Genomic DNA, 27,218 nt, shown 5'->3' with positions numbered 1-27,218 from the left:
TCACTGCAGTCACCCGGATCCAGTACGTATCCAGACCAGATGGTGGATCAGCACCTAGAAAGGACCTCTACTGCCCTGAAAGACAGCGGAGACCAGGACAACTAGAGCCCCAGATACAGATCCCCTGTAAAGACCTTGTCTCAGAGGAGCACCAGGACAAGACCACAGGAAACAGATGATTCTTCTGCACAATCTGACTTTGCTGCAGCCTGGAATTGAACTACTGGTTTTCGTCTGGTCAGAGGAGAACTGACCCCCCAACTGAGCCTGGTTTCTCCCAAGGTTTTTTTCTCCATTCTGTCACCGATGGAGTTTCGGTTCCTTGCCGCTGTCGCCTCTGGCTTGCTTAGTTGGGGTCACTTCATCTACAGCGATATCACTGACTTGATTGCAAATAAAAACAGACACTATTTCAACTGAACAGAGATGACATAGCTGAATTCAATGATGAACTGCCTTTAACTATCATTTTGCATTATTGAGACACTGTCTCCAAATGAATGTTGTTCAGTGCTTTGACGCAATGTATTTTGTTTAAAGCACTATATAAATAAAGGTGATTGATTGATTGATTGAAGAGAGGGCTATTTAAAGAACAGCCAATCTTATCGCCAGTACATTATATAAGTAGGAAAGAAAACCCAAAAGCTTAAAGCACCTGGTATTCCTAGGCAGTCTCTCATAAAAGTACTAACCAGACCTAAACCTGCTAAGATTCAGAGATCGGGCATTGACTCTTTTTTTTTTTTTTCAATGAAAGATTATTATATAATTCGTGAAATTTTCCAAAAAGATTAAAGCACCTGGTATTCCCAGGCAGTCTCCCATCCATGTACTAACCAGGCCCAAACCTGCAAATATTCAGAGATCGGGCATTGACTCTATTTTTTGGCAAAATTATTATATACTAAGTGAAAAATGTCCAAAAAGCTTACAGCACCTGGTATTCCCAGGCAGTCTCCCATCCATGTACTAACCAGGCCCAAACCTGCTAATATTCAGAGATCGGGCATTGACTCTATTTTTTGGCAAAATTATTATATACTAAGTGAAAAATGTCCAAAAAGCTTACAGCACCTGGTATTCCCAGGCGGTCTCCCATCCAAGTACTAACCAGGCCCAAACCTGCTTAGCTTCCGAGATCAGACGAGATCGGGCATAGCCAGGTTGGTATGGCCGTAAGCGAAGTCTGCTGCAAAGAGAGGGCTATTTAAAGACCAGCCAATCTTATTGCCAGTACATTATATAAGTAGGAAAGAAACCCCAAAAGCTTAAAGCACCTGGTATTCCTAGGCAGTCTCTCATAAAAGTACTAACCAGACCTAAACCTGCTAAGATTCAGAGATCGGGCATTGACTCTTTTTTTTTTTTTAATGAAAGATTATTATATAATTCGTGAAATTTTCCAAAAAGCTTACAGCACCTGGTATTCCCAGGCAGTCTCCCATCCAAGTACTAACCAGGCCCAAACCTGCTTAGCTTCCGAGATCAGACGAGATCGGGCATAGACAGGTTGGTATGGCCGTAAGCGAAGTCTGCTGCAAAGAGTGCTGCTGAAGAAGTGGTACTGCTCTTCTGTCTAGAAATATGGCAAATAGTCTTAGTGTTTATTCTTGACTAACTGGGGCCCAGGTCAGGAAGCAGACAGACTGGCTAAACCGACCGTCTGCTAGCTGCCTCCCGTCACAGAGGTCAGTTAATTCTCAGCACATAGAGACTCTTTCACCTAGATATCACACTATAGAGACTGTGTCTGTTCCCCGAACTAGAAAATACAAAAAATGTCCAAACCAAGTTAAGGTTAACAATTTAATTGAGGTTCAACAAATAAAAAACAAATGCAATATGGATAAACAAATGATAAAGATTGGCTTATTGAATATCAGATCCATTTCTACGAAAACACTTTTTGTAAATAATATGATAACTGATCATAATATAGATGTGCTCTGTTTGACAGAAACTTGGCTAAAACCTGATGATTACATTATTTTAAATGAGTCCACCCCCCAAGATTACTGTTATAAACATGAGCCGCGTTTAAAAGGCAAAGGGGGAGGAGTTGCTTCAATTTATAACAACGTTTTTAGGATTTCTCAGAGGGCAGGCTTCAAGTATAACTCGTTTGAAGTAATGGTGCTTCATATAACATTATCCAGAGAAACCAATGTTAATGATAAATCCCCTGTTATGTTTGTACTGGCTACTGTATACAGGCCACCAGGGCACCATACAGACTTTATTAAAGAGTTTGGTGATTTTACATCCGAGTTAGTTCTGGCTGCAGATAAAGTCTTAATAGTTGGTGATTTTAATATCCATGTCGATAATGAAAAAGACGCATTGGGATCAGCATTTATAGACATTCTGAACTCTATTGGTGTTAGACAACATGTTTCAGGACCTACTCATTGTCGAAATCATACTCTAGATTTAATACTGTCACATGGAATTGATGTTGATAGTGTTGAAATTATTCAGCCAAGTGATGATATCTCAGATCATTATTTAGTTCTGTGTAAACTTCATATAGCCAAAATTGTAAATTCTACTTCTTGTTACAAGTATCGAAGAACCATCACTTCTGCCACAAAAGACTGCTTTTTAAGTTATCTTCCTGATGTATCCAAATTCCTTAGCATATCCAAAACCTCAGAACAACTTGATGATGTAACAGAAACTATGGACTCTCTCTTTTCTAGCACTTTAAATACAGTTGCTCCTTTACGCTTAAGGAAGGTTAAGGAAAACAGTTTGACACCATGGTATAATGAGCATACTCGCACCCTAAAGAGAGCAGCCCGAAAAATGGAGCGCAGCTGGAGGAAAACAAAACTAGAGGTATTTCGTATTGCTTGGCGGGAAAGTAGCATATCCTATAGAAAAGCATTAAAACCTGCTAGATCTGATTACTTTTCTTCTCTTTTAGAAGAAAACAAACATAACCCCAGGTATTTATTCAATACAGTGGCTAAATTAACGAAAAATAAAGCCTCAACAAGTGTTGACATTTCCCAACTCCACAACAGTAATGACTTTATGAACTACTTTACTTCTAAAATCGATACTATTAGAGATAAAATTGCAACCATTCAGCCGTCAGCTACCGTATCACATCAGACAGTGCACTATAGACCCCCTGAGGAACAGTTCCACTCATTCTCTACTATAGGAGAGGAAGAATTGTATAAACTTGTTAAATCATTTAAACCAACAACATGTATGTTAGACCCTATACCATCTAAGCTCTTAAAAGAGGTGCTTCCAGAAGTCATAGGTCCTCTTCTGACTATTATTAATTCCTCATTGTCATTAGGATATGTCCCCAAAACCTTCAAACTGGCTGTTATTAAGCCTCTCATAAAAAAGCCACAACTTGACCCCAGAGAACTTGTTAGTTATAGACCAATCTCGAATCTCCCTTTTCTGTCCAAGATACTAGAAAAGGTGGTATCCTCACAATTATATTCCTTCTTAGAGAATAATGGTACAGTATTGTTCAAAATAATAGCAGTACAATGTGACTAACCAGAATAATCAAGGTTTTTAGTATATTTTCTTTATTGCTACGTGGCAAACAAGTTACCAGTAGGTTCAGTAGATTCTCAGAAAACAAATGAGACCCAGCATTCATGATATGCACACTCTTAAGGCTGTGCAATTGGGCAATTAGTTGAAAGGGGTGTGTTCAAAAAAATAGCAGTGTCTACCTTTGACTGTACAAACTCAAAACTATTTTGTACAAACATTTTTTTTTTTCTGGGATTTAGCAATCCTGTGAATCACTAAACTAATATTTAGTTGTATGACCACAGTTTTTTAAAACTGCTTGACATCTGTGTGGCATGGAGTCAACCAACTTGTGGCACCTCTCAGCTGTTATTTCACTCCATGATTCTTTAACAACATTCCACAATTCATTCACATTTCTTGGTTTTGCTTCAGAAACAGCATTTTTGATATCACCCCACTAGTTCTCAATTGGATTAAGGTCTGGAGATTGGGCTGGCCACTCCATAACATTAATTTTGTTGGTTTGGAACCAAGACTTTGCCCGTTTACTAGTGTGTTTTGGGTCACTGTCTTGTTGAAACAACCATTTCAAGGGCATGTCCTCTTCAGCATAGGGCAACATGACCTCTTCAAGTATTTTAACATATGCAAACTGATCCATGATCCCTGGTATGCGATAAATAGGCCCAACACCATAGTAGGAGAAACATGCCCATATCATGATGCTTGCACCTCCATGCTTCACTGTCTTCACTGTGTACTGTGGCTTGAATTCAGAGTTTGGGGGTCGTCTCACAAACTGCCTGTGGCCCTTGGACCCAAAAAGAACAATTTTACTCTCATCAGTCTACAAAATGTTCCTCCATTTCTCTTTAGGCCAGTTGATGTGTTCTTTGGCAAATTGTAACCTCTTCTGCACATGCCTTTTTTTTAACAGAGGGACTTTGCGGGGGATTCTTGAAAATAGATTAGCTTCACACAGACGTCTTCTAACTGTCACAGTACTTACAGGTAACTCCAGACTGTCTTTGATCATCCTGGAGGTGATCATTGGCTGAGCCTTTGCCATTCTGGTTATTCTTCTATCCATTTTGATGGTTGTCTTCCATTTTCTTCCACGTCTCTCTGGTTTTGCTCTCCATTTTAAGGCTTTGGAGATCATTTTAGCTGAACAGCCCATCATTTTTTGCACCTCTTTATAGGTTTTCCCCTCTCTAATCAACTTTTTAATCAAAGTACGCTGTTCTTCTGAACAATGTCTTGAACGACCCATTTTCCTCAGCTTTCAAATGCATGTTCAACAAGTGTTGGCTTCATCCTTAAATAGGGGCCACCTGATTCACACCTGTTTCTTCACAAAATTGATGACCTCAGTGATTGAATGCCACACTGCTATTTTTTTGAACACACCCCTTTCGACTAATTCAACTAATTGCCCAATTGCACAGCCTTAAGAGCGTGCATATCATGAATGCTGGGTCTCATTTGTTTTCTGAGAATCTACTGAACCTACTGGTAACTTGTTTGCCACGTAGCAATAAAAAATATACAAAAAACCTTGATTATTCTGGTTTGTCACATTGTACTGCTATTATTTTGAACAATACTGTATATGTGAGGATTTCCAGTCAGGATTTAGACCGTATCATAGTACTGAGACTGCTCTCCTTAGAGTTACAAATGATCTGCTCTTTTCATCTGATCGTGGGTGTATCTCTCTATTAGTTTTATTGGATCTTAGTGCTGCGTTTGACACAATTGACCACAACATTCTTTTGCATAGACTTGAACACTTTGTTGGCATCAGTGGAAGTGCATTAGCATGGTTTAAATCGTACTTATATGACCGCCATCAGTTCGTAGCAGTGAATGAAGATGTATCATATCGATCACAAGTGCAGTATGGAGTACCTCAAGGCTCAGTACTAGGGCCGCTACTCTTCACGCTTTATATGTTACCCTTGGGAGATATCATCAGGAAACATGGTGTTAGCTTTCACTGTTATGCTGATGATACGCAGCTCTATATTTCCTCGCAGCCTGGTGAAACACACCAATTTGAAAAACTAATGGAATGCATAGTCGATATAAAAAATTGGATGACGAGTAATTTCTTACTGCTAAATTCAGAAAAAACAGAGGTGTTAATCATAGGGCCTAAAAACTCTGCTTGTAATAACCTAGAACACTGTCTAAGACTTGATGGTTGCTCTGTCAATTCTTCGTCATCAGTTAGGAACCTAGGTGTGCTACTTGATCGCAATCTTTCCTTAGAAAGACACGTTTCTAGCATTTGTAAAACTGCATTTTTCCATCTCAAAAATATATCTAAATTACGGCCTATGCTCTCAATGTCAAATGCAGAAATTTTAATCCATGCATTTATGACTTCAAGGTTAGACTATTGTAATGCTTTATTGGGTGGTTGTTCTGCACGCTTGGTAAACAAACTACAGCTAGTCCAAAATGCAGCAGCAAGAGTTCTTACTAGAACCAGGAAGTATGACCATATTAGCCCGGTCCTGTCCACACTGCACTGGCTCCCTATCAAACATCGTATAGATTTTAAAATATTGCTTATTACTTATAAAGCCCTGAATGGTTTAGCACCTCGGTATTTGAATGAGCTCCTTTTACATTATACTCCTCTACGTCCGCTACGTTCTCAAAACTCAGGCAATTTGATAATACCTAGAATATCAAAATCAACTGCGGGCGGCAGATCCTTTTCCTATTTGGCGCCTAAACTCTGGAATAAACCTACCTAACATTGTTCGGGAGGCAGACACACTCTTGCAGTTTAAATCTAGATTAAAGACCCATCTCTTTAAATTGGCTTACACATAACATACTAATATGCTTTTAATATCCAAATCCGTTAAAGGATTTTTAGGCTGCATTAATTAGGTAAACCGGAACCGGAAACACTTCACATAACACCGTACTTTCTACATCATTAGAAGAATGGCATCTACGCTAATATTTGTCTGTTTCTCTCTTGTTCCGAGGTCACCGTGGCCACGAGATCCAGTCTGTGTCCAGATCAGAGGGTCACTGCAGTCACCCGGATCCAGTACGTATCCAGACCAGATGGTGGATCAGCACCTAGAAAGGACCTCTACTGCCCTGAAAGACAGCGGAGACCAGGACAACTAGAGCCCCAGATACAGATCCCCTGTAAAGACCTTGTCTCAGAGGAGCACCAGGACAAGACCACAGGAAACAGATGATTCTTCTGCACAATCTGACTTTGCTGCAGCCTGGAATTGAACTACTGGTTTTCGTCTGGTCAGAGGAGAACTGACCCCCCAACTGAGCCTGGTTTCTCCCAAGGTTTTTTTCTCCATTCTGTCACCGATGGAGTTTCGGTTCCTTGCCGCTGTCGCCTCTGGCTTGCTTAGTTGGGGTCACTTCATCTACAGCGATATCACTGACTTGATTGCAAATAAAAACAGACACTATTTCAACTGAACAGAGATGACATAGCTGAATTCAATGATGAACTGCCTTTAACTATCATTTTGCATTATTGAGACACTGTCTCCAAATGAATGTTGTTCAGTGCTTTGACGCAATGTATTTTGTTTAAAGCACTATATAAATAAAGGTGATTGATTGATTGATTGAAGAGAGGGCTATTTAAAGAACAGCCAATCTTATCGCCAGTACATTATATAAGTAGGAAAGAAAACCCAAAAGCTTAAAGCACCTGGTATTCCTAGGCAGTCTCTCATAAAAGTACTAACCAGACCTAAACCTGCTAAGATTCAGAGATCGGGCATTGACTCTTTTTTTTTTTTTTCAATGAAAGATTATTATATAATTCGTGAAATTTTCCAAAAAGATTAAAGCACCTGGTATTCCCAGGCAGTCTCCCATCCATGTACTAACCAGGCCCAAACCTGCAAATATTCAGAGATCGGGCATTGACTCTATTTTTTGGCAAAATTATTATATACTAAGTGAAAAATGTCCAAAAAGCTTACAGCACCTGGTATTCCCAGGCAGTCTCCCATCCATGTACTAACCAGGCCCAAACCTGCTAATATTCAGAGATCGGGCATTGACTCTATTTTTTGGCAAAATTATTATATACTAAGTGAAAAATGTCCAAAAAGCTTACAGCACCTGGTATTCCCAGGCGGTCTCCCATCCAAGTACTAACCAGGCCCAAACCTGCTTAGCTTCCGAGATCAGACGAGATCGGGCATAGCCAGGTTGGTATGGCCGTAAGCGAAGTCTGCTGCAAAGAGAGGGCTATTTAAAGACCAGCCAATCTTATTGCCAGTACATTATATAAGTAGGAAAGAAACCCCAAAAGCTTAAAGCACCTGGTATTCCTAGGCAGTCTCTCATAAAAGTACTAACCAGACCTAAACCTGCTAAGATTCAGAGATCGGGCATTGACTCTTTTTTTTTTTTTAATGAAAGATTATTATATAATTCGTGAAATTTTCCAAAAAGCTTACAGCACCTGGTATTCCCAGGCAGTCTCCCATCCAAGTACTAACCAGGCCCAAACCTGCTTAGCTTCCGAGATCAGACGAGATCGGGCATAGACAGGTTGGTATGGCCGTAAGCGAAGTCTGCTGCAAAGAGTGCTGCTGAAGAAGTGGTACTGCTCTTCTGTCTAGAAATATGGCAAATAGTCTTAGTGTTTATTCTTGACTAACTGGGGCCCAGGTCAGGAAGCAGACAGACTGGCTAAACCGACCGTCTGCTAGCTGCCTCCCGTCACAGAGGTCAGTTAATTCTCAGCACATAGAGACTCTTTCACCTAGATATCACACTATAGAGACTGTGTCTGTTCCCCGAACTAGAAAATACAAAAAATGTCCAAACCAAGTTAAGGTTAACAATTTAATTGAGGTTCAACAAATAAAAAACAAATGCAATATGGATAAACAAATGATAAAGATTGGCTTATTGAATATCAGATCCATTTCTACGAAAACACTTTTTGTAAATAATATGATAACTGATCATAATATAGATGTGCTCTGTTTGACAGAAACTTGGCTAAAACCTGATGATTACATTATTTTAAATGAGTCCACCCCCCAAGATTACTGTTATAAACATGAGCCGCGTTTAAAAGGCAAAGGGGGAGGAGTTGCTTCAATTTATAACAACGTTTTTAGGATTTCTCAGAGGGCAGGCTTCAAGTATAACTCGTTTGAAGTAATGGTGCTTCATATAACATTATCCAGAGAAACCAATGTTAATGATAAATCCCCTGTTATGTTTGTACTGGCTACTGTATACAGGCCACCAGGGCACCATACAGACTTTATTAAAGAGTTTGGTGATTTTACATCCGAGTTAGTTCTGGCTGCAGATAAAGTCTTAATAGTTGGTGATTTTAATATCCATGTCGATAATGAAAAAGACGCATTGGGATCAGCATTTATAGACATTCTGAACTCTATTGGTGTTAGACAACATGTTTCAGGACCTACTCATTGTCGAAATCATACTCTAGATTTAATACTGTCACATGGAATTGATGTTGATAGTGTTGAAATTATTCAGCCAAGTGATGATATCTCAGATCATTATTTAGTTCTGTGTAAACTTCATATAGCCAAAATTGTAAATTCTACTTCTTGTTACAAGTATCGAAGAACCATCACTTCTGCCACAAAAGACTGCTTTTTAAGTTATCTTCCTGATGTATCCAAATTCCTTAGCATATCCAAAACCTCAGAACAACTTGATGATGTAACAGAAACTATGGACTCTCTCTTTTCTAGCACTTTAAATACAGTTGCTCCTTTACGCTTAAGGAAGGTTAAGGAAAACAGTTTGACACCATGGTATAATGAGCATACTCGCACCCTAAAGAGAGCAGCCCGAAAAATGGAGCGCAGCTGGAGGAAAACAAAACTAGAGGTATTTCGTATTGCTTGGCGGGAAAGTAGCATATCCTATAGAAAAGCATTAAAACCTGCTAGATCTGATTACTTTTCTTCTCTTTTAGAAGAAAACAAACATAACCCCAGGTATTTATTCAATACAGTGGCTAAATTAACGAAAAATAAAGCCTCAACAAGTGTTGACATTTCCCAACTCCACAACAGTAATGACTTTATGAACTACTTTACTTCTAAAATCGATACTATTAGAGATAAAATTGCAACCATTCAGCCGTCAGCTACCGTATCACATCAGACAGTGCACTATAGACCCCCTGAGGAACAGTTCCACTCATTCTCTACTATAGGAGAGGAAGAATTGTATAAACTTGTTAAATCATTTAAACCAACAACATGTATGTTAGACCCTATACCATCTAAGCTCTTAAAAGAGGTGCTTCCAGAAGTCATAGGTCCTCTTCTGACTATTATTAATTCCTCATTGTCATTAGGATATGTCCCCAAAACCTTCAAACTGGCTGTTATTAAGCCTCTCATAAAAAAGCCACAACTTGACCCCAGAGAACTTGTTAGTTATAGACCAATCTCGAATCTCCCTTTTCTGTCCAAGATACTAGAAAAGGTGGTATCCTCACAATTATATTCCTTCTTAGAGAATAATGGTACAGTATTGTTCAAAATAATAGCAGTACAATGTGACTAACCAGAATAATCAAGGTTTTTAGTATATTTTCTTTATTGCTACGTGGCAAACAAGTTACCAGTAGGTTCAGTAGATTCTCAGAAAACAAATGAGACCCAGCATTCATGATATGCACACTCTTAAGGCTGTGCAATTGGGCAATTAGTTGAAAGGGGTGTGTTCAAAAAAATAGCAGTGTCTACCTTTGACTGTACAAACTCAAAACTATTTTGTACAAACATTTTTTTTTTCTGGGATTTAGCAATCCTGTGAATCACTAAACTAATATTTAGTTGTATGACCACAGTTTTTTAAAACTGCTTGACATCTGTGTGGCATGGAGTCAACCAACTTGTGGCACCTCTCAGCTGTTATTTCACTCCATGATTCTTTAACAACATTCCACAATTCATTCACATTTCTTGGTTTTGCTTCAGAAACAGCATTTTTGATATCACCCCACTAGTTCTCAATTGGATTAAGGTCTGGAGATTGGGCTGGCCACTCCATAACATTAATTTTGTTGGTTTGGAACCAAGACTTTGCCCGTTTACTAGTGTGTTTTGGGTCACTGTCTTGTTGAAACAACCATTTCAAGGGCATGTCCTCTTCAGCATAGGGCAACATGACCTCTTCAAGTATTTTAACATATGCAAACTGATCCATGATCCCTGGTATGCGATAAATAGGCCCAACACCATAGTAGGAGAAACATGCCCATATCATGATGCTTGCACCTCCATGCTTCACTGTCTTCACTGTGTACTGTGGCTTGAATTCAGAGTTTGGGGGTCGTCTCACAAACTGCCTGTGGCCCTTGGACCCAAAAAGAACAATTTTACTCTCATCAGTCTACAAAATGTTCCTCCATTTCTCTTTAGGCCAGTTGATGTGTTCTTTGGCAAATTGTAACCTCTTCTGCACATGCCTTTTTTTTAACAGAGGGACTTTGCGGGGGATTCTTGAAAATAGATTAGCTTCACACAGACGTCTTCTAACTGTCACAGTACTTACAGGTAACTCCAGACTGTCTTTGATCATCCTGGAGGTGATCATTGGCTGAGCCTTTGCCATTCTGGTTATTCTTCTATCCATTTTGATGGTTGTCTTCCATTTTCTTCCACGTCTCTCTGGTTTTGCTCTCCATTTTAAGGCTTTGGAGATCATTTTAGCTGAACAGCCCATCATTTTTTGCACCTCTTTATAGGTTTTCCCCTCTCTAATCAACTTTTTAATCAAAGTACGCTGTTCTTCTGAACAATGTCTTGAACGACCCATTTTCCTCAGCTTTCAAATGCATGTTCAACAAGTGTTGGCTTCATCCTTAAATAGGGGCCACCTGATTCACACCTGTTTCTTCACAAAATTGATGACCTCAGTGATTGAATGCCACACTGCTATTTTTTTGAACACACCCCTTTCGACTAATTCAACTAATTGCCCAATTGCACAGCCTTAAGAGCGTGCATATCATGAATGCTGGGTCTCATTTGTTTTCTGAGAATCTACTGAACCTACTGGTAACTTGTTTGCCACGTAGCAATAAAAAATATACAAAAAACCTTGATTATTCTGGTTTGTCACATTGTACTGCTATTATTTTGAACAATACTGTATATGTGAGGATTTCCAGTCAGGATTTAGACCGTATCATAGTACTGAGACTGCTCTCCTTAGAGTTACAAATGATCTGCTCTTTTCATCTGATCGTGGGTGTATCTCTCTATTAGTTTTATTGGATCTTAGTGCTGCGTTTGACACAATTGACCACAACATTCTTTTGCATAGACTTGAACACTTTGTTGGCATCAGTGGAAGTGCATTAGCATGGTTTAAATCGTACTTATATGACCGCCATCAGTTCGTAGCAGTGAATGAAGATGTATCATATCGATCACAAGTGCAGTATGGAGTACCTCAAGGCTCAGTACTAGGGCCGCTACTCTTCACGCTTTATATGTTACCCTTGGGAGATATCATCAGGAAACATGGTGTTAGCTTTCACTGTTATGCTGATGATACGCAGCTCTATATTTCCTCGCAGCCTGGTGAAACACACCAATTTGAAAAACTAATGGAATGCATAGTCGATATAAAAAATTGGATGACGAGTAATTTCTTACTGCTAAATTCAGAAAAAACAGAGGTGTTAATCATAGGGCCTAAAAACTCTGCTTGTAATAACCTAGAACACTGTCTAAGACTTGATGGTTGCTCTGTCAATTCTTCGTCATCAGTTAGGAACCTAGGTGTGCTACTTGATCGCAATCTTTCCTTAGAAAGACACGTTTCTAGCATTTGTAAAACTGCATTTTTCCATCTCAAAAATATATCTAAATTACGGCCTATGCTCTCAATGTCAAATGCAGAAATTTTAATCCATGCATTTATGACTTCAAGGTTAGACTATTGTAATGCTTTATTGGGTGGTTGTTCTGCACGCTTGGTAAACAAACTACAGCTAGTCCAAAATGCAGCAGCAAGAGTTCTTACTAGAACCAGGAAGTATGACCATATTAGCCCGGTCCTGTCCACACTGCACTGGCTCCCTATCAAACATCGTATAGATTTTAAAATATTGCTTATTACTTATAAAGCCCTGAATGGTTTAGCACCTCGGTATTTGAATGAGCTCCTTTTACATTATACTCCTCTACGTCCGCTACGTTCTCAAAACTCAGGCAATTTGATAATACCTAGAATATCAAAATCAACTGCGGGCGGCAGATCCTTTTCCTATTTGGCGCCTAAACTCTGGAATAAACCTACCTAACATTGTTCGGGAGGCAGACACACTCTTGCAGTTTAAATCTAGATTAAAGACCCATCTCTTTAAATTGGCTTACACATAACATACTAATATGCTTTTAATATCCAAATCCGTTAAAGGATTTTTAGGCTGCATTAATTAGGTAAACCGGAACCGGAAACACTTCACATAACACCGTACTTTCTACATCATTAGAAGAATGGCATCTACGCTAATATTTGTCTGTTTCTCTCTTGTTCCGAGGTCACCGTGGCCACGAGATCCAGTCTGTGTCCAGATCAGAGGGTCACTGCAGTCACCCGGATCCAGTACGTATCCAGACCAGATGGTGGATCAGCACCTAGAAAGGACCTCTACTGCCCTGAAAGACAGCGGAGACCAGGACAACTAGAGCCCCAGATACAGATCCCCTGTAAAGACCTTGTCTCAGAGGAGCACCAGGACAAGACCACAGGAAACAGATGATTCTTCTGCACAATCTGACTTTGCTGCAGCCTGGAATTGAACTACTGGTTTTCGTCTGGTCAGAGGAGAACTGACCCCCCGACTGAGCCTGGTTTCTCCCAAGGTTTTTTTCTCCATTCTGTCACCGATGGAGTTTCGGTTCCTTGCCGCTGTCGCCTCTGGCTTGCTTAGTTGGGGTCACTTCATCTACAGCGATATCATTGACTTGATTGCAAATAAAAACAGACACTATTTCAACTGAACAGAGATGACATAGCTGAATTCAATGATAAACTGCCTTTAACTATCATTTTGCATTATTGAGACACTGTTTTCCAAATGAATGTTGTTCAGTGCTTTGACGCAATGTATTTTGTTTAAAGCACTATATAAATAAAGGTGATTGATTGATTGAAGAGAGGGCTATTTAAAGAACAGCCAATCTTATCGCCAGTACATTATATAAGTAGGAAAGAAAACCCAAAAGCTTAAAGCACCTGGTATTCCCAGGCAGTCTCCCATCCATGTACTAACCAGGCCCAAACCTGCAAATATTCAGAGATCGGGCATTGACTCTATTTTTGGGCAAAATTATTATATACTAAGTGAAAAATGTCCAAAAAGCTTACAGCACCTGGTATTCCCAGGCAGTCTCCCATCCATGTACTAACCAGGCCCAAACCTGCTAATATTCAGAGATCGGGCATTGACTCTATTTTTTGGCAAAATTATTATATACTAAGTGAAAAATGTCCAAAAAGCTTACAGCACCTGGTATTCCCAGGCGGTCTCCCATCCAAGTACTAACCAGGCCCAAACCTGCTTAGCTTCCGAGATCAGACGAGATCAGGCATAGCCAGGTTGGTATGGCCGTAAGCGAAGTCTGCTGCAAAGAGAGGGCTATTTAAAGACCAGCCAATCTTATTGCCAGTACATTATATAAGTAGGAAAGAAACCCCAAAAGCTTAAAGCACCTGGTATTCCTAGGCAGTCTCTCATAAAAGTACTAACCAGACCTAAACCTGCTAAGATTCAGAGATCGGGCATTGACTCTTTTTTTTTTTTTTAATGAAAGATTATTATATAATTCGTGAAATTTTCCAAAAAGATTAAAGCACCTGGTATTCCCAGGCAGTCTCCCATCCACGTACTAAGCAGGCCCAAACCTGCTAATATTCAGAGATCGGGCATTGACTCTATTTTTTGGCAAAATTATTATATACTAAGTGAAAAATGTCCAAAAAGCTTACAGCACCTGGTATTCCCAGGCGGTCTCCCATCCAAGTACTAACCAGGCCCAAACCTGCTTAGCTTCCGAGATCAGACGAGATCGGGCATAGCCAGGTTGGTATGGCCGTAAGCGAAGTCTGATGCAAAGAGACGGCTATTTAAAGACCAGCCAATCTTATCGCCAGTACATTATATAAGTAGGAAAAAAAACCCAAAAGCTTAAAGCACCTGGTATTCCTAGGCAGTCTCTCTTCAAAGTACTAACCAGACCTAAACCTGCTAAGATTCAGAGATCGGGCATTGACTTTATTTTTTGGCAAAATTATTATATACTAAGTGAAAAATGTCCAAAAGCTTACAGCACCTGGTATTCCCAGGCAGTCTCCCATCCATGTACTAACCAGGCCCAAACCTGCTAATATTCAGAGATTGGGCATTGACTCTATTTTTTGGCAAAATTATTATATACTAAGTGAAAAATGTCCAAAAAGCTTACAGCACCTGGTATTCCCAGGCGGTCTCCCATCCAAATACTAACCAGGCCCAAACCTGCTTAGCTTCCGAGATCAGACGAGATCGGGCATAGACAGGTTGGTATGGCCGTAAGCGAAGTCTGCTGCAAAGAGTGCTGCTGAAGAAGTGGTGCTGCTCTTCTGTCTAGAAATATGGCAAATAGTCTTAGTGTTTATTCTTGACTAACTGGGGCCCAGGTCAGGAAGCAGACAGACTGGCTAAACCGACCGTCTGCTAGCTGCCTCCCGTCACAGAGGTCAGTTAATTCTCAGCACATAGAGACTCTTTCACCTAGATATCACACTATAGAGACTGTGTCTGTTCCCCGAACTAGAAAATACAAAAAATGTCCAAACCAAGTTAAGGTTAACAATTTAATTGAGGTTCAACAAATAAAAAACAAATGCAATATGGATAAACAAATGATAAAGATTGGCTTATTGAATATCAGATCCATTTCTACGAAAACACTTTTTGTAAATAATATGATAACTGATCATAATATAGATGTGCTCTGTTTGACAGAAACTTGGCTAAAACCTGATGATTACATTATTTTAAATGAGTCCACCCCCCAAGATTACTGTTATAAACATGAGCCACGTTTAAAAGGCAAAGGGGGAGGAGTTGCTTCAATTTATAACAACGTTTTTAGGATTTCTCAGAGGGCAGGCTTCAAGTATAACTCGTTTGAAGAAATGGTGCTTCATATAACATTATCCAGAGAAACCAATGTTAATGATAAATCCCCTGTTATGTTTGTACTGGCTACTGTATACAGGCCACCAGGGCACCATACAGACTTTATTAAAGAGTTTGGTGATTTTACATCCGAGTTAGTTCTGGCTGCAGATAAAGTCTTAATAGTTGGTGATTTTAATATCCATGTCGATAATGAAAAAGACGCATTGGGATCAGCATTTATAGACATTCTGAACTCTATTGGTGTTAGACAACATGTTTCAGGACCTACTCATTGTCGAAATCATACTCTAGATTTAATACTGTCACATGGAATTGATGTTGATAGTGTTGAAATTATTCAGCCAAGTGATGATATCTCAGATCATTATTTAGTTCTGTGTAAACTTCATATAGCCAAAATTGTAAATTCTACTTCTTGTTACAAGTATCGAAGAACCATCACTTCTACCACAAAAGACTGCTTTTTAAGTTATCTTCCTGATGTATCCAAATTCCTTAGCATATCCAAAACCTCAGAACAACTTGATGATGTAACAGAAACTATGGACTCTCTCTTTTCTAGCACTTTAAATACAGTTGCTCCTTTACGCTTAAGGAAGGTTAAGGAAAACAGTTTGACACCATGGTATAATGAGCATACTCGCACCCTAAAGAGAGCAGCCCGAAAAATGGAGCGCAGCTGGAGGAAAACAAAACTAGAGGTATTTCGTATTGCTTGGCGGGAAAGTAGCATATCCTATAGAAAAGCATTAAAACCTGCTAGATCTGATTACTTTTCTTCTCTTTTAGAAGAAAACAAACATAACCCCAGGTATTTATTCAATACAGTGGCTAAATTAACGAAAAATAAAGCCTCAACAAGTGTTGACATTTCCCAACACCACAACAGTAATGACTTTATGAACTACTTTACTTCTAAAATCGATACTATTAGAGATAAAATTGCAACCATTCAGCCGTCAGCTACCGTATCACATCAGACAGTGCACTATAGACCCCCTGAGGAACAGTTCCACTCATTCTCTACTATAGGAGAGGAAGAATTGTATAAACTTGTTAAATCATTTAAACCAACAACATGTATGTTAGACTCTTAAAAGAGGTGCTTCCAGAAGTCATAGGTCCTCTTCTGACAATTATTAATTCCTCATTGTCATTAGGATATGTCCCCAAAACCTTCAAACTGGCTGTTATTAAGCCTCTCATAAAAAAGCCACAACTTGACCCCAGAGAACTTGTTAGTTATAGACCAATCTCGAATCTCCCTTTTCTGTCCAAGATACTAGAAAAGGTGGTATCCTCACAATTATATTCCTTCTTAGAGAATAATGGTACAGTATTGTTCAAAATAATAGCAGTACAATGTGACTAACCAGAATAATCAAGGTTTTTAGTATATTTTCTTTATTGCTACGTGGCAAACAAGTTACCAGTAGGTTCAGTAGATTCTCAGAAAACAAATGAGACCCAGCATTCATGATATGCACACTCTTAAGGCTGTGCAATTGGGCAATTAGTTGAAAGGGGTGTGTTCAAAAAAATAGCAGTGTCTACCTTTGACTGTACAAACTCAAAACTATTTTGTACAAACATTTTTTTTTTTCTGGGATTTAGCAATCCTGTGAATCACTAAACTAATATTTAGTTGTATGACCACAGTTTTTTAAAACTGCTTGACATCTGTGTGGCATGGAGTCAACCAACTTGTGGCACCTCTCAGCTGTTATTTCACTCCATGATTCTTTAACAACATTCCACAATTCATTCACATTTCTTGGTTTTGCTTCAGAAACAGCATTTTTGATATCACCCCACTAGTTCTCAATTGGATTAAGGTCTGGAGATTGGGCTGGCCACTCCATAACATTAATTTTGTTGGTTTGGAACCAAGACTTTGCCCGTTTACTAGTGTGTTTTGGGTCACTGTCTTGTTGAAACAACCATTTCAAGGGCATGTCCTCTTCAGCATAGGGCAACATGACCTCTTCAAGTATTTTAACATATGCAAACTGATCCATGATCCCTGGTATGCGATAAATAGGCCCAACACCATAGTAGGAGAAACATGCCCATATCATGATGCTTGCACCTCCATGCTTCACTGTCTTCACTGTGTACTGTGGCTTGAATTCAGAGTTTGGGGGTCGTCTCACAAACTGCCTGTGGCCCTTGGACCCAAAAAGAACAATTTTACTCTCATCAGTCTACAAAATGTTCCTCCATTTCTCTTTAGGCCAGTTGATGTGTTCTTTGGCAAATTGTAACCTCTTCTGCACATGCCTTTTTTTTAACAGAGGGACTTTGCGGGGGATTCTTGAAAATAGATTAGCTTCACACAGACGTCTTCTAACTGTCACAGTACTTACAGGTAACTCCAGACTGTCTTTGATCATCCTGGAGGTGATCATTGGCTGAGCCTTTGCCATTCTGGTTATTCTTCTATCCATTTTGATGGTTGTCTTCCATTTTCTTCCACGTCTCTCTGGTTTTGCTCTCCATTTTAAGGCTTTGGAGATCATTTTAGCTGAACAGCCCATCATTTTTTGCACCTCTTTATAGGTTTTCCCCTCTCTAATCAACTTTTTAATCAAAGTACGCTGTTCTTCTGAACAATGTCTTGAACGACCCATTTTCCTCAGCTTTCAAATGCATGTTCAACAAGTGTTGGCTTCATCCTTAAATAGGGGCCACCTGATTCACACCTGTTTCTTCACAAAATTGATGACCTCAGTGATTGAATGCCACACTGCTATTTTTTTGAACACACCCCTTTCGACTAATTCAACTAATTGCCCAATTGCACAGCCTTAAGAGTGTGCATATCATGAATGCTGGGTCTCATTTGTTTTCTGAGAATCTACTGAACCTACTGGTAACTTGTTTGCCACGTAGCAATAAAAAATATACAAAAAACCTTGATTATTCTGGTTTGTCACATTGTACTGCTATTATTTTGAACAATACTGTATATGTGAGGATTTCCAGTCAGGATTTAGACCGTATCATAGTACTGAGACTGCTCTCCTTAGAGTTACAAATGATCTGCTCTTTTCATCTGATCGTGGGTGTATCTCTCTATTAGTTTTATTGGATCTTAGTGCTGCGTTTGACACAATTGACCACAACATTCTTTTGCATAGACTTGAACACTTTGTTGGCATCAGTGGAAGTGCATTAGCATGGTTTAAATCGTACTTATATGACCGCCATCAGTTCGTAGCAGTGAATGAAGATGTATCATATCGATCACAAGTGCAGTATGGAGTACCTCAAGGCTCAGTACTAGGGCCGCTACTCTTCACGCTTTATATGTTACCCTTGGGAGATATCATCAGGAAACATGGTGTTAGCTTTCACTGTTATGCTGATGATACGCAGCTCTATATTTCCTCGCAGCCTGGTGAAACACACCAATTTGAAAAACTAATGGAATGCATAGTCGATATAAAAAATTGGATGACGAGTAATTTCTTACTGCTAAATTCAGAAAAAACAGAGGTGTTAATCATAGGGCCTAAAAACTCTGCTTGTAATAACCTAGAACACTGTCTAAGACTTGATGGTTGCTCTGTCAATTCTTCGTCATCAGTTAGGAACCTAGGTGTGCTACTTGATCGCAATCTTTCCTTAGAAAGACACGTTTCTAGCATTTGTAAAACTGCATTTTTCCATCTCAAAAATATATCTAAATTACGGCCTATGCTCTCAATGTCAAATGCAGAAATTTTAATCCATGCATTTATGACTTCAAGGTTAGACTATTGTAATGCTTTATTGGGTGGTTGTTCTGCACGCTTGGTAAACAAACTACAGCTAGTCCAAAATGCAGCAGCAAGAGTTCTTACTAGAACCAGGAAGTATGACCATATTAGCCCGGTCCTGTCCACACTGCACTGGCTCCCTATCAAACATCGTATAGATTTTAAAATATTGCTTATTACTTATAAAGCCCTGAATGGTTTAGCACCTCGGTATTTGAATGAGCTCCTTTTACATTATACTCCTCTACGTCCGCTACGTTCTCAAAACTCAGGCAATTTGATAATACCTAGAATATCAAAATCAACTGCGGGCGGCAGATCCTTTTCCTATTTGGCGCCTAAACTCTGGAATAAACCTACCTAACATTGTTCGGGAGGCAGACACACTCTTGCAGTTTAAATCTAGATTAAAGACCCATCTCTTTAAATTGGCTTACACATAACATACTAATATGCTTTTAATATCCAAATCCGTTAAAGGATTTTTAGGCTGCATTAATTAGGTAAACCGGAACCGGAAACACTTCACATAACACCGTACTTTCTACATCATTAGAAGAATGGCATCTACGCTAATATTTGTCTGTTTCTCTCTTGTTCCGAGGTCACCGTGGCCACGAGATCCAGTCTGTGTCCAGATCAGAGGGTCACTGCAGTCACCCGGATCCAGTACGTATCCAGACCAGATGGTGGATCAGCACCTAGAAAGGACCTCTACTGCCCTGAAAGACAGCGGAGACCAGGACAACTAGAGCCCCAGATACAGATCCCCTGTAAAGACCTTGTCTCAGAGGAGCACCAGGACAAGACCACAGGAAACAGATGATTCTTCTGCACAATCTGACTTTGCTGCAGCCTGGAATTGAACTACTGGTTTTCGTCTGGTCAGAGGAGAACTGACCCCCCGACTGAGCCTGGTTTCTCCCAAGGTTTTTTTCTCCATTCTGTCACCGATGGAGTTTCGGTTCCTTGCCGCTGTCGCCTCTGGCTTGCTTAGTTGGGGTCACTTCATCTACAGCGATATCATTGACTTGATTGCAAATAAAAACAGACACTATTTCAACTGAACAGAGATGACATAGCTGAATTCAATGATGAACTGCCTTTAACTATCATTTTGCATTATTGAGACACTGTTTTCCAAATGAATGTTGTTCAGTGCTTTGACGCAATGTATTTTGTTTAAAGCACTATATAAATAAAGGTGATTGATTGATTGAAGAGAGGGCTATTTAAAGAACAGCCAATCTTATCGCCAGTACATTATATAAGTAGGAAAGAAAACCCAAAAGCTTAAAGCACCTGGTATTCCCAGGCAGTCTCCCATCCATGTACTAACCAGGCCCAAACCTGCAAATATTCAGAGATCGGGCATTGACTCTATTTTTGGGCAAAATTATTATATACTAAGTGAAAAATGTCCAAAAAGCTTACAGCACCTGGTATTCCCAGGCAGTCTCCCATCCATGTACTAACCAGGCCCAAACCTGCTAATATTCAGAGATCGGGCATTGACTCTATTTTTTGGCAAAATTATTATATACTAAGTGAAAAATGTCCAAAAAGCTTACAGCACCTGGTATTCCCAGGCGGTCTCCCATCCAAGTACTAACCAGGCCCAAACCTGCTTAGCTTCCGAGATCAGACGAGATCAGGCATAGCCAGGTTGGTATGGCCGTAAGCGAAGTCTGCTGCAAAGAGAGGGCTATTTAAAGACCAGCCAATCTTATTGCCAGTACATTATATAAGTAGGAAAGAAACCCCAAAAGCTTAAAGCACCTGGTATTCCTAGGCAGTCTCTCATAAAAGTACTAACCAGACCTAAACCTGCTAAGATTCAGAGATCGGGCATTGACTCTTTTTTTTTTTTTTAATGAAAGATTATTATATAATTCGTGAAATTTTCCAAAAAGATTAAAGCACCTGGTATTCCCAGGCAGTCTCCCATCCACGTACTAAGCAGGCCCAAACCTGCTAATATTCAGAGATCGGGCATTGACTCTATTTTTTGGCAAAATTATTATATACTAAGTGAAAAATGTCCAAAAAGCTTACAGCACCTGGTATTCCCAGGCGGTCTCCCATCCAAGTACTAACCAGGCCCAAACCTGCTTAGCTTCCGAGATCAGACGAGATCGGGCATAGCCAGGTTGGTATGGCCGTAAGCGAAGTCTGATGCAAAGAGACGGCTATTTAAAGACCAGCCAATCTTATCGCCAGTACATTATATAAGTAGGAAAAAAAACCCAAAAGCTTAAAGCACCTGGTATTCCTAGGCAGTCTCTCTTCAAAGTACTAACCAGACCTAAACCTGCTAAGATTCAGAGATCGGGCATTGACTTTATTTTTTGGCAAAATTATTATATACTAAGTGAAAAATGTCCAAAAGCTTACAGCACCTGGTATTCCCAGGCAGTCTCCCATCCATGTACTAACCAGGCCCAAACCTGCTAATATTCAGAGATTGGGCATTGACTCTATTTTTTGGCAAAATTATTATATACTAAGTGAAAAATGTCCAAAAAGCTTACAGCACCTGGTATTCCCAGGCGGTCTCCCATCCAAATACTAACCAGGCCCAAACCTGCTTAGCTTCCGAGATCAGACGAGATCGGGCATAGACAGGTTGGTATGGCCGTAAGCGAAGTCTGCTGCAAAGAGTGCTGCTGAAGAAGTGGTGCTGCTCTTCTGTCTAGAAATATGGCAAATAGTCTTAGTGTTTATTCTTGACTAACTGGGGCCCAGGTCAGGAAGCAGACAGACTGGCTAAACCGACCGTCTGCTAGCTGCCTCCCGTCACAGAGGTCAGTTAATTCTCAGCACATAGAGACTCTTTCACCTAGATATCACACTATAGAGACTGTGTCTGTTCCCCGAACTAGAAAATACAAAAAATGTCCAAACCAAGTTAAGGTTAACAATTTAATTGAGGTTCAACAAATAAAAAACAAATGCAATATGGATAAACAAATGATAAAGATTGGCTTATTGAATATCAGATCCATTTCTACGAAAACACTTTTTGTAAATAATATGATAACTGATCATAATATAGATGTGCTCTGTTTGACAGAAACTTGGCTAAAACCTGATGATTACATTATTTTAAATGAGTCCACCCCCCAAGATTACTGTTATAAACATGAGCCACGTTTAAAAGGCAAAGGGGGAGGAGTTGCTTCAATTTATAACAACGTTTTTAGGATTTCTCAGAGGGCAGGCTTCAAGTATAACTCGTTTGAAGAAATGGTGCTTCATATAACATTATCCAGAGAAACCAATGTTAATGATAAATCCCCTGTTATGTTTGTACTGGCTACTGTATACAGGCCACCAGGGCACCATACAGACTTTATTAAAGAGTTTGGTGATTTTACATCCGAGTTAGTTCTGGCTGCAGATAAAGTCTTAATAGTTGGTGATTTTAATATCCATGTCGATAATGAAAAAGACGCATTGGGATCAGCATTTATAGACATTCTGAACTCTATTGGTGTTAGACAACATGTTTCAGGACCTACTCATTGTCGAAATCATACTCTAGATTTAATACTGTCACATGGAATTGATGTTGATAGTGTTGAAATTATTCAGCCAAGTGATGATATCTCAGATCATTATTTAGTTCTGTGTAAACTTCATATAGCCAAAATTGTAAATTCTACTTCTTGTTACAAGTATCGAAGAACCATCACTTCTACCACAAAAGACTGCTTTTTAAGTTATCTTCCTGATGTATCCAAATTCCTTAGCATATCCAAAACCTCAGAACAACTTGATGATGTAACAGAAACTATGGACTCTCTCTTTTCTAGCACTTTAAATACAGTTGCTCCTTTACGCTTAAGGAAGGTTAAGGAAAACAGTTTGACACCATGGTATAATGAGCATACTCGCACCCTAAAGAGAGCAGCCCGAAAAATGGAGCGCAGCTGGAGGAAAACAAAACTAGAGGTATTTCGTATTGCTTGGCGGGAAAGTAGCATATCCTATAGAAAAGCATTAAAACCTGCTAGATCTGATTACTTTTCTTCTCTTTTAGAAGAAAACAAACATAACCCCAGGTATTTATTCAATACAGTGGCTAAATTAACGAAAAATAAAGCCTCAACAAGTGTTGACATTTCCCAACACCACAACAGTAATGACTTTATGAACTACTTTACTTCTAAAATCGATACTATTAGAGATAAAATTGCAACCATTCAGCCGTCAGCTACCGTATCACATCAGACAGTGCACTATAGACCCCCTGAGGAACAGTTCCACTCATTCTCTACTATAGGAGAGGAAGAATTGTATAAACTTGTTAAATCATTTAAACCAACAACATGTATGTTAGACCCTATACCATCTAAGCTCTTAAAAGAGGTGCTTCCAGAAGTCATAGGTCCTCTTCTGACAATTATTAATTCCTCATTGTCATTAGGATATGTCCCCAAAACCTTCAAACTGGCTGTTATTAAGCCTCTCATAAAAAAGCCACAACTTGACCCCAGAGAACTTGTTAGTTATAGACCAATCTCGAATCTCCCTTTTCTGTCCAAGATACTAGAAAAGGTGGTATCCTCACAATTATATTCCTTCTTAGAGAATAATGGTATATGTGAGGATTTCCAGTCAGGATTTAGACCGTATCATAGTACTGAGACTGCTCTCCTTAGAGTTACAAATGATCTGCTCTTATCATCTGATCGTGGGTGTATCTCTCTATTAGTTTTATTGGATCTTAGTGCTGCGTTTGACACAATTGACCACAACATTCTTTTGCATAGACTTGAACACTTTGTTGGCATCAGTGGAAGTGCATTAGCATGGTTTAAATCGTACTTATATGACCGCCATCAGTTCGTAGCAGTGAATGAAGATGTATCATATCGATCACAAGTGCAGTATGGAGTACCTCAAGGCTCAGTACTAGGGCCGCTACTCTTCACGCTTTATATGTTACCCTTGGGAGATATCATCAGGAAACATGGTGTTAGCTTTCACTGTTATGCTGATGATACGCAGCTCTATATTTCCTCGCAGCCTGGTGAAACACACCAATTTGAAAAACTAATGGAATGCATAGTCGATATAAAAAATTGGATGACGAGTAATTTCTCACTGCTAAATTCAGAAAAAACAGAGGTGTTAATCATAGGGCCTAAAAACTCTGCTTGTAATAACCTAGAACACTGTCTAAGACTTGATGGTTGCTCTGTCAATTCTTCGTCATCAGTTAGGAACCTAGGTGTGCTACTTGATCGCAATCTTTCCTTAGAAAGACACGTTTCTAGCATTTGTAAAACTGCATTTTTCCATCTAAAAAATATATCTAAATTACGGCCTATGCTCTCAATGTCAAATGCAGAAATTTTAATCCATGCATTTATGACTTCAAGGTTAGACTATTGTAATGCTTTATTGGGTGGTTGTTCTGCACGCTTGGTAAACAAACTACAGCTAGTCCAAAATGCAGCAGCAAGAGTTCTTACTAGAACCAGGAAGTATGACCATATTAGCCCGGTCCTGTCCACACTGCACTGGCTCCCTATCAAACATCGTATAGATTTTAAAATATTGCTTATTACTTATAAAGCCCTGAATGGTTTAGCACCTCAGTATTTGAATGAGCTCCTTTTACATCATACTCCTCTCCGTCCGCTACGTTCTCAAAACTCAGGCAATTTGATAATACCTAGAATATCAAAATCAACTGCGGGCGGCAGATCCTTTTCCTATTTGGCGCCTAAACTCTGGAATAACCTACCTAACATTGTTCGGGAGGCAGACACACTCTTGCAGTTTAAATCTAGATTAAAGACCCATCTCTTTAACCTGGCATACACATAACATACTAATATGCTTTTAATATCCAAATCTGTTAAAGGATTTTTAGGCTGCATTAATTAGGTAAACCGGAACCGGAAACACTTCACATAACACCGTACTTTCTACATCATTAGAAGAATGGCATCTACGCTAATATTTGTCTGTTTCTCTCTTGTTCCGAGGTCACCGTGGCCACGAGATCCAGTCTGTGTCCAGATCAGAGGGTCACTGCAGTCACCCGGATCCAGTACGTATCCAGACCAGATGGTGGATCAGCACCTAGAAAGGACCTCTACTGCCCTGAAAGACAGCGGAGACCAGGACAACTAGAGCCCCAGATACAGATCCCCTGTAAAGACCTTGTCTCAGAGGAGCACCAGGACAAGACCACAGGAAACAGATGATTCTTCTGCACAATCTGACTTTGCTGCAGCCTGGAATTGAACTACTGGTTTTCGTCTGGTCAGAGGAGAACTGACCCCCCGACTGAGCCTGGTTTCTCCCAAGGTTTTTTTCTCCATTCTGTCACCGATGGAGTTTCGGTTCCTTGCCGCTGTCGCCTCTGGCTTGCTTAGTTGGGGTCACTTCATCTACAGCGATATCATTGACTTGATTGCAAATAAAAACAGACACTATTTCAACTGAACAGAGATGACATAGCTGAATTCAATGATGAACTGCCTTTAACTATCATTTTGCATTATTGAGACACTGTTTTCCAAATGAATGTTGTTCAGTGCTTTGACGCAATGTATTTTGTTTAAAGCACTATATAAATAAAGGTGATTGATTGATTGAAGAGAGGGCTATTTAAAGAACAGCCAATCTTATCGCCAGTACATTATATAAGTAGGAAAGAAAACCCAAAAGCTTAAAGCACCTGGTATTCCCAGGCAGTCTCCCATCCATGTACTAACCAGGCCCAAACCTGCAAATATTCAGAGATCGGGCATTGACTCTATTTTTGGGCAAAATTATTATATACTAAGTGAAAAATGTCCAAAAAGCTTACAGCACCTGGTATTCCCAGGCAGTCTCCCATCCATGTACTAACCAGGCCCAAACCTGCTAATATTCAGAGATCGGGCATTGACTCTATTTTTTGGCAAAATTATTATATACTAAGTGAAAAATGTCCAAAAAGCTTACAGCACCTGGTATTCCCAGGCGGTCTCCCATCCAAGTACTAACCAGGCCCAAACCTGCTTAGCTTCCGAGGTCAGACGAGATCGGGCATAGCCAGGTTGGTATGGCCGTAAGCGAAGTCTGCTGCAAAGAGAGGGCTATTTAAAGACCAGCCAATCTTATTGCCAGTACATTATATAAGTAGGAAAGAAACCCCAAAAGCTTAAAGCACCTGGTATTCCTAGGCAGTCTCTCATAAAAGTACTAACCAGACCTAAACCTGCTAAGATTCAGAGATCGGGCATTGACTCTTTTTTTTTTTTTAATGAAAGATTATTATATAATTCGTGAAATTTTCCAAAAAGATTAAAGCACCTGGTATTCCCAGGCAGTCTCCCATCCATGTACTAAGCAGGCCCAAACCTGCTAATATTCAGAGATCGGGCATTGACTCTATTTTTTGGCAAAATTATTATATACTAAGTGAAAAATGTCCAAAAAGCTTACAGCACCTGGTATTCCCAGGCGGTCTCCCATCCAAGTACTAACCAGGCCCAAACCTGCTTAGCTTCCGAGATCAGACGAGATCGGGCATAGCCAGGTTGGTATGGCCGTAAGCAAAGTCTGCTGCAAAGAGACGGCTATTTAAAGACCAGCCAATCTTATCGCCAGTACATTATATAAGTAGGAAAGAAAACCCAAAAGCTTAAAGCACCTGGTATTCCTAGGCAGTCTCTCTTCAAAGTACTAACCAGACCTAAACCTGCTAAGATTCAGAGATC

At 39.7% G+C, this 27,218-nt stretch overlaps 12 non-coding genes across 12 annotated transcripts; all 12 read right to left on the bottom strand.

Moving 5' to 3' along the window:
* Positions 1-1,065: 1,065 nt before the first annotated feature.
* LOC127997480 (5S ribosomal RNA) lies at positions 1,066-1,184 on the bottom strand. The gene has a single exon (XR_008170344.1). It is a non-coding gene; the product is annotated as a 5S ribosomal RNA (ribosomal RNA).
* A 227-nt stretch (positions 1,185-1,411) lies between these two features.
* On the bottom strand, positions 1,412-1,530 carry LOC127998375 (5S ribosomal RNA). The gene has a single exon (XR_008171217.1). It is a non-coding gene; the product is annotated as a 5S ribosomal RNA (ribosomal RNA).
* A 6,099-nt stretch (positions 1,531-7,629) lies between these two features.
* Positions 7,630-7,748, bottom strand: LOC127997468 (5S ribosomal RNA). The gene has a single exon (XR_008170332.1). It is a non-coding gene; the product is annotated as a 5S ribosomal RNA (ribosomal RNA).
* A 227-nt stretch (positions 7,749-7,975) lies between these two features.
* Positions 7,976-8,094, bottom strand: LOC127998373 (5S ribosomal RNA). The gene has a single exon (XR_008171215.1). It is a non-coding gene; the product is annotated as a 5S ribosomal RNA (ribosomal RNA).
* A 5,950-nt stretch (positions 8,095-14,044) lies between these two features.
* On the bottom strand, positions 14,045-14,163 carry LOC127995140 (5S ribosomal RNA). The gene has a single exon (XR_008168100.1). It is a non-coding gene; the product is annotated as a 5S ribosomal RNA (ribosomal RNA).
* A 365-nt stretch (positions 14,164-14,528) lies between these two features.
* Positions 14,529-14,647, bottom strand: LOC127997457 (5S ribosomal RNA). Its single transcript, XR_008170321.1, has one exon. It is a non-coding gene; the product is annotated as a 5S ribosomal RNA (ribosomal RNA).
* Positions 14,648-15,004: 357 nt separating this feature from the next.
* On the bottom strand, positions 15,005-15,123 carry LOC127998763 (5S ribosomal RNA). Its single transcript, XR_008171594.1, has one exon. It is a non-coding gene; the product is annotated as a 5S ribosomal RNA (ribosomal RNA).
* Positions 15,124-21,058: 5,935 nt separating this feature from the next.
* Positions 21,059-21,177, bottom strand: LOC127995139 (5S ribosomal RNA). Its single transcript, XR_008168099.1, has one exon. It is a non-coding gene; the product is annotated as a 5S ribosomal RNA (ribosomal RNA).
* Positions 21,178-21,542: 365 nt separating this feature from the next.
* On the bottom strand, positions 21,543-21,661 carry LOC127997446 (5S ribosomal RNA). The gene has a single exon (XR_008170310.1). It is a non-coding gene; the product is annotated as a 5S ribosomal RNA (ribosomal RNA).
* A 357-nt stretch (positions 21,662-22,018) lies between these two features.
* On the bottom strand, positions 22,019-22,137 carry LOC127998762 (5S ribosomal RNA). Its single transcript, XR_008171593.1, has one exon. It is a non-coding gene; the product is annotated as a 5S ribosomal RNA (ribosomal RNA).
* A 4,316-nt stretch (positions 22,138-26,453) lies between these two features.
* LOC127994357 (5S ribosomal RNA) lies at positions 26,454-26,572 on the bottom strand. Its single transcript, XR_008167349.1, has one exon. It is a non-coding gene; the product is annotated as a 5S ribosomal RNA (ribosomal RNA).
* A 364-nt stretch (positions 26,573-26,936) lies between these two features.
* On the bottom strand, positions 26,937-27,055 carry LOC127997434 (5S ribosomal RNA). The gene has a single exon (XR_008170299.1). It is a non-coding gene; the product is annotated as a 5S ribosomal RNA (ribosomal RNA).
* Between the last annotated feature and the right edge of the window lie 163 nt (positions 27,056-27,218).

Source organism: Carassius gibelio, chromosome B22, assembly GCF_023724105.1.
Source record: "Carassius gibelio isolate Cgi1373 ecotype wild population from Czech Republic chromosome B22, carGib1.2-hapl.c, whole genome shotgun sequence".
Lineage (NCBI taxonomy): Eukaryota > Metazoa > Chordata > Actinopteri > Cypriniformes > Cyprinidae > Carassius > Carassius gibelio.
This window is presented reverse-complemented; position numbering and strand designations above follow the sequence as displayed.